Genomic DNA, 9,836 nt, shown 5'->3' with positions numbered 1-9,836 from the left:
CAGTTACTCGCTTGCCTTCCTTCCTCCGACTGGCTTTGGATACTATAGAACATTCCATAGTTCATTCGGACTTCATAGAGGGGTGACTTGGCATCTGGCTGTTCTTCCCCCCAGGCCCCTTCTCCCAGGCGGTTTGTTGCAAGTCATAGAGAAATCCAAGGTGTTAACGTGACTATGTTAAGAAGCTCGAGCCAGACACGGTGGCTTGTGCCTGTAATCCCAGAATTTTGGGAGGCCTAGGCAGGAGGATTGCTTGAGCCCCAAAATTCAAGACCAGCCTGGACAACATACCAAGACTTGGTCTCTACAAAAAATCTGAACATTAGCCAGGTGCTTGTAGTTCCAGTTACTCAGGAGGCTGAGGCAGGAGAATTACCTGAGCCCAGGAGGTTGAGGCTGTGGTGAGCTGTGATTGTGCCATTGCACTCCAGCCTGGGTGACAGAGTGAGGCCCTGATTTAAAAAAAAAAAAAAGTTGCCCCCCAGGAGTGTTTAGTGTGGCGTAAGCACCAAATGCCAACCGCTGGCATTGTTAGCCATGGTTTCTATGGAACACAGTGCTTTCTTGGATCTTGTTCAGGAATGACACTCTCGGCTTTCAGGAAGGTGTCCATTTTGACCTTAGCAGTTACGCAAGAGAAAGGAGTGAGCCTTTGAAAGTGTGATGAGACATTCTGGAACTTCCTGCGGCTGACTCTGTGTGGACATTCCCGCACCCTTTAGAAAGAGGCAGGTAAGCGTGTTGAAACTTTAGGTCAGGGCAGAGGCTGGGACGCCGAACAGTTGACTTGGTCTGTTTTCTTTTCCTACCAGTTCTTTAATTAAATTTTGATGAAGTAAACCCTAATTAGCATCTACCTTATTATTATATGTTTGAATACTGTCAAGCATCTTCATATCAGCATTCAGCCAAAGAGGTTAAAAGAACAACCCAAACATTGAACACAGACTGTAATTTCCTTTGCATTTTTGATCTCAGTAATAATAATAATGTGTTGCGTCCTCTTTACCTCACAAAGTGCTGAAAGATGGCTGCTACTAGCCCTATTTTAGAAATGAAGAATAATAGAGGTTGAATTAGTTTGCATTCTCACCAACATTGCAGAAGCGTTCCCTTTTCTCCGCATCCTCGCCAACATCTGCTGTCTTTTGCTTTATTAATGATGGCCATTCTTACTGGAGTTAGGTAGTATCTCAATCCGGTTTTGATTTGCATTTCCCTGATGATTAGTGAGGCTGAGCATTTTTTTCACTCGTAAGCAGACCCTGAACATTTACCATAATACAATAAGAAAGGGATTGGCAGTAGCAGGACACTGTGGGGAGTGGGGGGGAATCTAACATCAATACGTGTAGCTGATCTTAAACCAGGTGAAGTGGGTACCAAAAAGAGGCCCAAACTTTACCTGCATGATGACCACTTGTATACCGGATCCTGAATTGTTCCCCAATTCTTTAAAATAATAAAAAAAGAAATGAGAAAACAGGCTCGGAGAGGTAATTGACCTTATAGCTGATAAGTAGCAATGCCAGGGTTAGAGCGTTAGCGACCTGACTTTCCATAGCCATTTGTTGAGGCCTGCCCAAGGACACAGCCTGAAGGTGAAATCAGTCTATACAAGGAAGGGTTAGAAACCGGCCTCCTCCACCCAGCACCCAGAGCTCTATAGCTGGGTGCGGAACCTTGTGGGACGCTCTTCTGGAGACACATACTAGCCTGGTGAAACCAGATTTCCCCACACTGTCATGTGGAGCTTTGCAGCACAGAGACTCCCATCCTGGGCCAGTCACTAGAAGGTGAGACCCACCCACTTCAAGAATCTGAAGTCTGTCCTTGCTCATACATCTTTAGCAGAGAATAGGAAAATTAATTGCATGTGTGCCAAATTGGATGGATATTGAAACATAAAAAGAAATCAGACCGTAAGCTTTTGATTTTGTTTATTTGCAGATCCTGGCTGAAATCAATGACAATAAAACAGTGGTGTTAAATATCTCAGTCAGAATTGCATATTTGCTGCCCATAACAGATGGGCAGTCATCCAATTATGAGTCTGGATCTTTTCCTAAAATCAATTTACCTTTCGAATCTCATTTCTGCTGTAGTAAAACCCAAGGGGAGGCCGAGAACAATAAGAGGATAGGGAATTTAGGAGGAAGCAGAACTGTGACAACCGACTGATAACTTCATTGTGTGTTCATTTGTTTAGCTGATAATATTCGTCATTGCCAATATTTTTTGAAGCATTTGTTATTCGTCCATTCTGAACATATTTGTTGAGCACCGTGAGGTGGCAGGCACTGTGCTAGGTGTTTGGGATACATGGATGAACAAAATTCCTGCTTTCCTGGAACTCATGTTCTAGTTGGCAAGAGACGATAAAAACAATAAGTAAACAAAATATGCTAGGTGAGGAGGTCATTATGTTATCCTGGATCCTCCGAGAAACAGATACCAAGATGGGTTAAATGTTCAAGGTTTTATTGGGAGAAATGGCTGTCTGAGAGAAAATGATGGGGAGTAGGGGGAGTGGGTAGGGAGAAAGAGCTGGAGGCGGGGCAGCCCAGGAGATGGAGTGAAACCCTGAAGTCAGGACCCTCATAGCCTGGCGATCCCTCTGGACTGCACTACAGACATAGCTGTTTCCACACAGCTGCTTCTCCCTCTCTCCTTCACTCAGGTCTCCCAGTTGTCCTGGCTTTTTCTGCCTACCCCCCGCCCCCACTCTCTCTCATATGGTCGTTTCTCTTGATAAAATCTTGCACTTTTAAGTCATTTTGGCATTTGCTTCTTGGAGGATCCAGAACCAGAATCACCTCCTCACCTGCTATATATTTTGAAACAGTCTCACTCTGTTGCCAGGCTGGAGTGCACTAGCACTATCATGGGTCACCGTAGCCTTGAACTCCTGGGCTCAAGTGATCCTCCTGCCTCAGTTTTCTAAGGAGTTGGGACTACAGGCATGTACCACCATGCCCTACTAATTTTTCAGTTTTTTTTTTTTTTGTAGAGAATGGGTCTCACTTTGTTGCCCAGGCTAGTCTTGAACTCCTGGCCTTGAGCAATCCTGTCTCAGCTTCCCAAAGTGCTGGGATGACAGGCATGAGTCACCATGCCCTGCCATCTACTATAATTTATTTCCTTATTATATTTACCTTTTATTGCCTGCTAGAGACTAAGTTCCAGGAGAGCAGGAATTTTGTTCATCCACATATCCCAAACACCTAGTACAGTGCCTGACACACTACAGGTGCTCAATAAATATATTCAGAGTGAATGACTAACAAACATTTTAAACGTAGTAGCAATCATCAATATCATCAACTAAATAAGTGAATAAGCACGTGATGATACCAATCAGTTGTCAGTTACCAGGGTGGACTGGTGTCCCTCGGGGACGAGCCTAGCATTCTTGCTGCTCTCAGTCATTGACTGGAAGTAGCCCTGGAGGAAGCATGGCCTTGATGCAGACATAGGGATGGACTTCAGAGCACAGCAGATGGGGGTTCTTGGCCAGTGGTTCCTGCATTTGGATGCCTGAGAGGCACTTTCTCAAGACAACCACAGTGATACGTGCAGTGGAAAGAAAATAGAGCATGGAGGAGAATAAAGATTTCCAAGGCATGGGTCGTTGCAATTTAGGACTGGGCCATTACAGCGGTCTCAGCGATAAGGGCACACTTGAACAAGGTCTTGAGGAAGAGGTGGGAATTAGCCATGAGGATGCTGATGGGAAGAGCCTATCAAGAAAAGCCCGTGGAAAGGTCCTGTCAGGGGGCCCCACCCAGCATATTTTAGGAGCAAGGGTAGTGTGCTTAGAGAGGGCATATTAAGGGAAGTGTAAGAAATGGGGCTGGAAAGGTAATAGATCCCAATCCATGCATGGCTTGTAGGCCACTGTAAGGACATTAGGGTTTACTCTGTGTAGGGTGAGAAGTCATCGAAATGTTCTGAAAAGAGGTGTTTTGCAAGGACAGAAGCAGAGAGACTAGGTAGAATGATACTGCAGTAATCCCTGTGAGAGATGGTGGTGTCTTGGGCCAAGAAACAGGGAGGATGGTGTGCATTGGTTGACCCATGGGTACCTTCTAATCCTGTTGGTGGTTTGGATGTGGGGTTTGAAAGAAAGAGCAGATTCATAATAACTCTAAGACTCTTGATCTGAGCAAACAGAAGTTTCCATTGATTGAGATAGAAAAACGGTGAAATAATTTTTTGTTTTTGTTTTTGAGGGAGAGGATAGATGCCCAGAGCTCAGTTTGGACAAATCAATCAGTTCTCACATGGGGATGCTGTGTAGGCAATTGGATATATGAGTTTGGAGTTTAGGGAAGAAGTCTAAGATGGATTTATAATTTTTAAAAATATCTCTGGAAGAAGGCAGAATCACAAAAAATCTGGAATTACAGTTCACAAAGCAGCCTAGTTTTGTGAACTAGTATCCATTAAATGTTAACTCTATATTCATGACAAAATTTAGCCTTTACCAAATAGATATAGTTTTACTAAATATGTTGTTATTTGCCAACCAGTGTAAATTCCACATCACTGGGCAATGTAAGTTTTTTCTCATCCTTTCCTTCTTTAGTAGATAGCTGGATGGTATTTAATTGCTACTGTGTGTGAATAGGGTGACCTTACAAATTACAAAAAATTTCTGAGATTGCTTTATTTTCTTTCTAGGGTACTCTGGATAGGTATTTCTTTGTCATGTATATAGGTATTTCTTTTCTTTTCTTTTTTTTTGAGTCGGAATCTCACTCTGTCACCTGGACTGGAGTGCAGTGGCCGCTCTCAGCCACCGCAGCCTCGTTCTGCTGGGCTCCGGTGATCCTTCCACCTCAGCCTTCCAAGTAGCTGGAACTACAGGCGTGTGCTACCACACCTGGTTAATTTTTTGATTTATTGTAGAGATGAGATCTTGTCAAGTTGCCCAGGCGGGTCTCGAACCCGTGGGCTCAGGTAATCCACTCACCTTGGCCTCCCAAAGCACAGGATTATAGGCTGCGCCACCAAACCCTGTGGCATTTCTTTGTTAGGTAATTTGAGCTTTACGGTTTAGAGGGTAAACAAGGGAAAAATACAATAGGTCTTAAGGATCTATAGTAGACTGTCCTGTCTTACTTGAACTGTCCATGGCACTGGACAGAGTTGGTCATTCCTTCCTTCCTTTTTTCTTTACTTGGTTCCCAGGACACTCACTCTTGATTTTACACCTGCTTCACCGGTCTGTTCATCTTAGACTTCTTTGCTGGTTCTTTTTCTTTTCCCCAGTCTCTTAAAGTTGCACTGTACTAGAGTTTAGTTGTTGGTGATCTTTTTTTTTTCTTTTATTCCTCACAACTCATTCTTGAGATCTCATTTTGCCTCATTCTAATGTCATTTAGATGCCAGGGCCCATGCACTGATTTATGTCTCCAGACTAGACTTCTCTTCCGCCCTAAGATCTTAGGCTGTTACCTGTGTGGGGAACTCCTTTCACCCAGAAATCTGTATGCCTCATCCCCTTACATTTTATAGGTCTTTGCTCAGATGCTACCTTCTCAATGAGATCTAACTCAACTACACCATATAGAGCCACACACTACTCTCTCTGACACTCCCAATCCCCTTTCCTTTTTTTTTTTTTTTTTACCATAGCCTTTGCCATTTTCTACAGTACTATAATAATGCATTTGTTTTGGTTCATTATCTGTTTTCTTTCACTAGAATGCAGCCTTCATGCTGATAAGGGTTTTTTATCTGTATTCAAAGTTCTTAAAATAGACTGATACCTAGTGGACATTCAATAAATAGTTGTCATAGGATAATCATTATAACCCATAAGATTGTCCAATATATGTCAGATGCTTTAGAGGCCTACTTGATGGATTGGGAAATTGATAATCCAAAAAATTAGCTAAACTGCCATATCCAGTAAGCAGCAAAACCAGGGTTTAAATCCAGGACAATATCCACACAAAGCTCCATCTTTGTCCACTATACCATCCGACCTCTATTTTTCCCTAGTTGTAATGAGACACCATTGAACAAATTTTAACCAGACATATCATTACATGCCTAGAATAATACATTATGCACAAGTAAGTTCAATCATTTTGATAATTCATGGAATTGATTTTTAAGACTAGACACAGTCTACAACCATTTTTTCCTTTGAAATTTGTTTAAATATTAGGCTATTTTTTTGTAAGTGAAATGGTCCAGGAGTATACCAACACCAAAAATAACTCTACTAGTATATGGTAGACCAGTGTGTGTGGGTAAGTGTGCTTCTTTTTCTTTGAACATCCATGCAGTTCTTTTAGTCTTAGTCCCCTAGTGGTCAAACAACCACTCCACTTAGTAGAAAATGATGCTTAACTAAACCAGTGCACTTTTTGAGATAAAAGGTGCAACTGTTTTCTGAGCATAGTCTAAGTCATCTGAGCATAGTCTAATACCCTATCAAAAATAACCACGGATTAAAAAAACCTACTAACAAACCAAATACACACAGCAAATAATCTTCCCAGACACCCATCAAACAGATTGAAACTGTCTCATAATTATTTCCCTTCTCACGTCCACATAATATGAGACGCTAACAGTTAACATGTTTAGGATCTTATATCTTAGTTTCCTCTGCCTCAGTTTACAAATGAACATGAATATCACATGTTCTCATTCATAAGTGGGACTTGAACAGTAATCACAATAGCACAAGGGAGGGATCAGTGGTTGTGGGATACTGCCAGGGGAGGTGGGATGGGGGCATGTAATAACACAAAGGATATCTGGTCCTAAACCAGGGGAAGTGAGGGCCAGTTGGGAGGCCTAAGCTTCACCGGCATGTAGATTATTCATGTACCTAATCCTGACTTGGACTCCACATCTCTGTAATAAAATAAAGTTATACAAAAATAAAAAAAAAGAAAATAGCATCATAAAAGGTGTCAGTGTTGCTTTAAACTGGAGAAGAAGCAGGAGGCTAAACAATCTACAATAATCATCCCACAAAGATCAGGTACTGTTGGTGACTGGCACTGGGCATATTCCTTTGAGAATGTACCACTACAAATCCAAGCCTTGTGGTGTTCATACCTTGGATCATGTGCACCACAGAGGGGGGTGGACAGGACCATTCGTCCAGAGCTTCAAGTGCGTTTGTTATGAGTAAGAGCTCTCAGGGCGGCTGCCCATGTTGCCTTGTTAACTTTCCTCCCTTTGTTCCAGCATCAGGAGCCGCCCCGGCCTTGGCATTGTTCTTGGGTTTGGGCGTTTTCACAAATGCTGTTCCACTGGGATACCTTCACTTGACACTTTCACTTTCGTTAATCGATTCAACGTAATATTTAAAATCTTTGGATCAAAAAATGTTTCTGAAATCTCATGTATTTCTAATGGTGTTCATAATCTATGGTAGCGTGTCCTAAGCTGCTGGCTAAATGATCCAGATCGCATCTGTGTGTGCTCAATTGTTTTCTGAACTTGAAATATGTGGGTTTTCTTTGATTTTTTGTTTCAAAAAGTTGTTTCTCCTTTTCCCTTCAAAGTTTGTGATTTTAGTTTGAAGAATAACTGATTACATATTTTAGCATTCGAGTAGTTGAAAGGTTTTCCCTAGATGTGTACAGAAAATTTGACCTGCAAGACTTGTTGCATTCCCTTTTACCTTTCTCCTTAAGTTTGAATCTCAGTTTTTGTTGGCAAAGCAAAATAAATACCTTTACCTTTGTATTAGTATGCAAATAGAGAAACGGAAAACTGACCATTGGGAAGCCATCTTCCCAATGTGAGTGAGTCCGTGACTCTGCCACATCTCCACATTCAGATATGGGGACTCCTGGTCCTAATATTCAGGTCTAAGATACTTGTATTCCCCCCAAAAGTTTGAAGAACAGTTCAGTCATCACAGGAATTCAATTTGGGAGTTGGATAGGGAGTTGTAAAAAAAAAAAAAAAGTCACTGGTAAGTGGAAACCCAGTGCTTTGAGTTCTGATCATTTATTCATCCATCTATCCATACATCACACACTGGCTAAACATGGACTAATGGTGTAATCGACATCATGCTGTGTGCTAGAGACAAAGAGTCATGAGACAATGAACTCTACTGAGTGGAGAATACAAGAGGTAAACAGAAGACAAATTGATACTGCATGAAAAGTGAAAAGCTCACCAAAGTCAGAATCAGGACTAGGAAGGCCAGAGTGCAGTTAAAGCATTCAAGTAGAGACCACAGCTGAGCTGAGCGTTTGAATCTTTTAAATTTGGACAAATAAGAGTTAATTGACAAAGAGAATGATTCATCAGTAGGGGTTGGGCAAGCAAGGGGGACATTGTATAGTTTCAGCCTCTGAATTTCTAGATCATCATAGATAAACTGAATAATCTTCACAGGCTCAGATTTCTCAGCAGATCATTGAATGACATGACCAAATTGCTCACGTGCACACTTATAAATCCACAGTTTATTATGTAAGGTATGTGGTATTCAAAGACTATCTATGTAGACATATATACACATACATATTATCAAAGATTTTCTCTCTCTCTCTCTCTCTCTGTTAATGATCCTTAGCTAATTCACATACAAAATCTTGGTTCTCTTCCATGGGAATGTTTATAAATACAGGCCATTTTGGAATCGGAGAAATATGGGCTTATTTTCCAACCCTTTCAATTGCTAAATGGGTGAAATTGGGAAAGTTGTTTAATATCTCAGAAAATTAATTATTTTCAGGTGTAAGCTGATGCGAATAACAAATATCTCATTTTTTCCCCACTAAGATTAAGTGAGTATTTATGTAAAGATGGTCATGGACCACAATAGGTATTTAATAAATGACAACTGTACTATTATTGTGGCTATTACTTATCTTATTGTACAAGTCAAGTTTTTAGAAAGTTATATTAAATCTTGCAGGCACATTATTATTTCTTTCAATGCTTTCACATTTGCTGAATGCACCTTTTCACATAACCTAATACTGTAATTGACTTGTTCAGGAGAAAGTCCAGAGTCTCATTCTTCCTCAAGAACCAAGAGGCTATCAGATGTCTTCATTTCCAGCACAGGAGAACTGAGGCATAGATGGACTGACTGATTTGGGCAGGAGCCAGTTCATTAAACGGCAACACTCCCCATCTGCCAGTCTTTCCGTCAGGCTCACTATGGAAATCTTGGAGGGCTTGGTCTGATTCTTTGTCATTATGGAAATATCCTATAAGCTTATCCAATTAGATCTGTTTCTAGGCAGAGCCAGCACTCTGAAAGCTAGGGTGTGAGCCAGTTATGTTAAAGTGGATTTACATGGCAAAGCCAGTCATGAGCCAGCTGCCAGCAAGTCTGCCCTTCAGTCCGTTCCACTATTAAAGCATGAAGCCTCTGAGATTTCGCCTACTGGCAGATTGGGTTCCGGACAATTGTAATTCTAGCTTGAAGATTTTTTAGAAATAAGAGTTTTGAGAGATGCCAACGGAAAGCTTACTTCCAAAATATTTAACGGTCTCTCTTTGGAGAGACGGATGCTTTATAAGGGCTGGTGTTTATTGCATGTCTTAGATAGCCTTTTAACAAAAGAAAGCCAAACAGTTTCCATTTAGAAGTTCTACTCTGTTAGCATAGCAGGAAATATCTTTATTATTTCTCCATTAGATCAGTCATGCAAAGTTAAATCCCCTTCTTCCCTTCTTTCCCCCCTCTTTCCTCCTCTTTCCCTCTGCTTCCTTCTCCTTCCCCTCTCCTCTCTCTTCTCTTCTTTTTGGTTAGCGGCTGACTGTAGGCGTTAGATTGCTTAATGTGTGTGGAGAGCAAAGACTGAAAGAATTGTATTGTGCAGCCAGGCAGGGGT

This window comes from Carlito syrichta, unplaced genomic scaffold (genome assembly GCF_000164805.1).
Source record: "Carlito syrichta isolate Samal-C Ts95f unplaced genomic scaffold, Tarsius_syrichta-2.0.1 Scaffold288146, whole genome shotgun sequence".
NCBI lineage: Eukaryota > Metazoa > Chordata > Mammalia > Primates > Tarsiidae > Carlito > Carlito syrichta.
The sequence above is the reverse complement of the archived record's forward strand: the minus strand, read 5'-3'. Positions refer to the sequence as shown.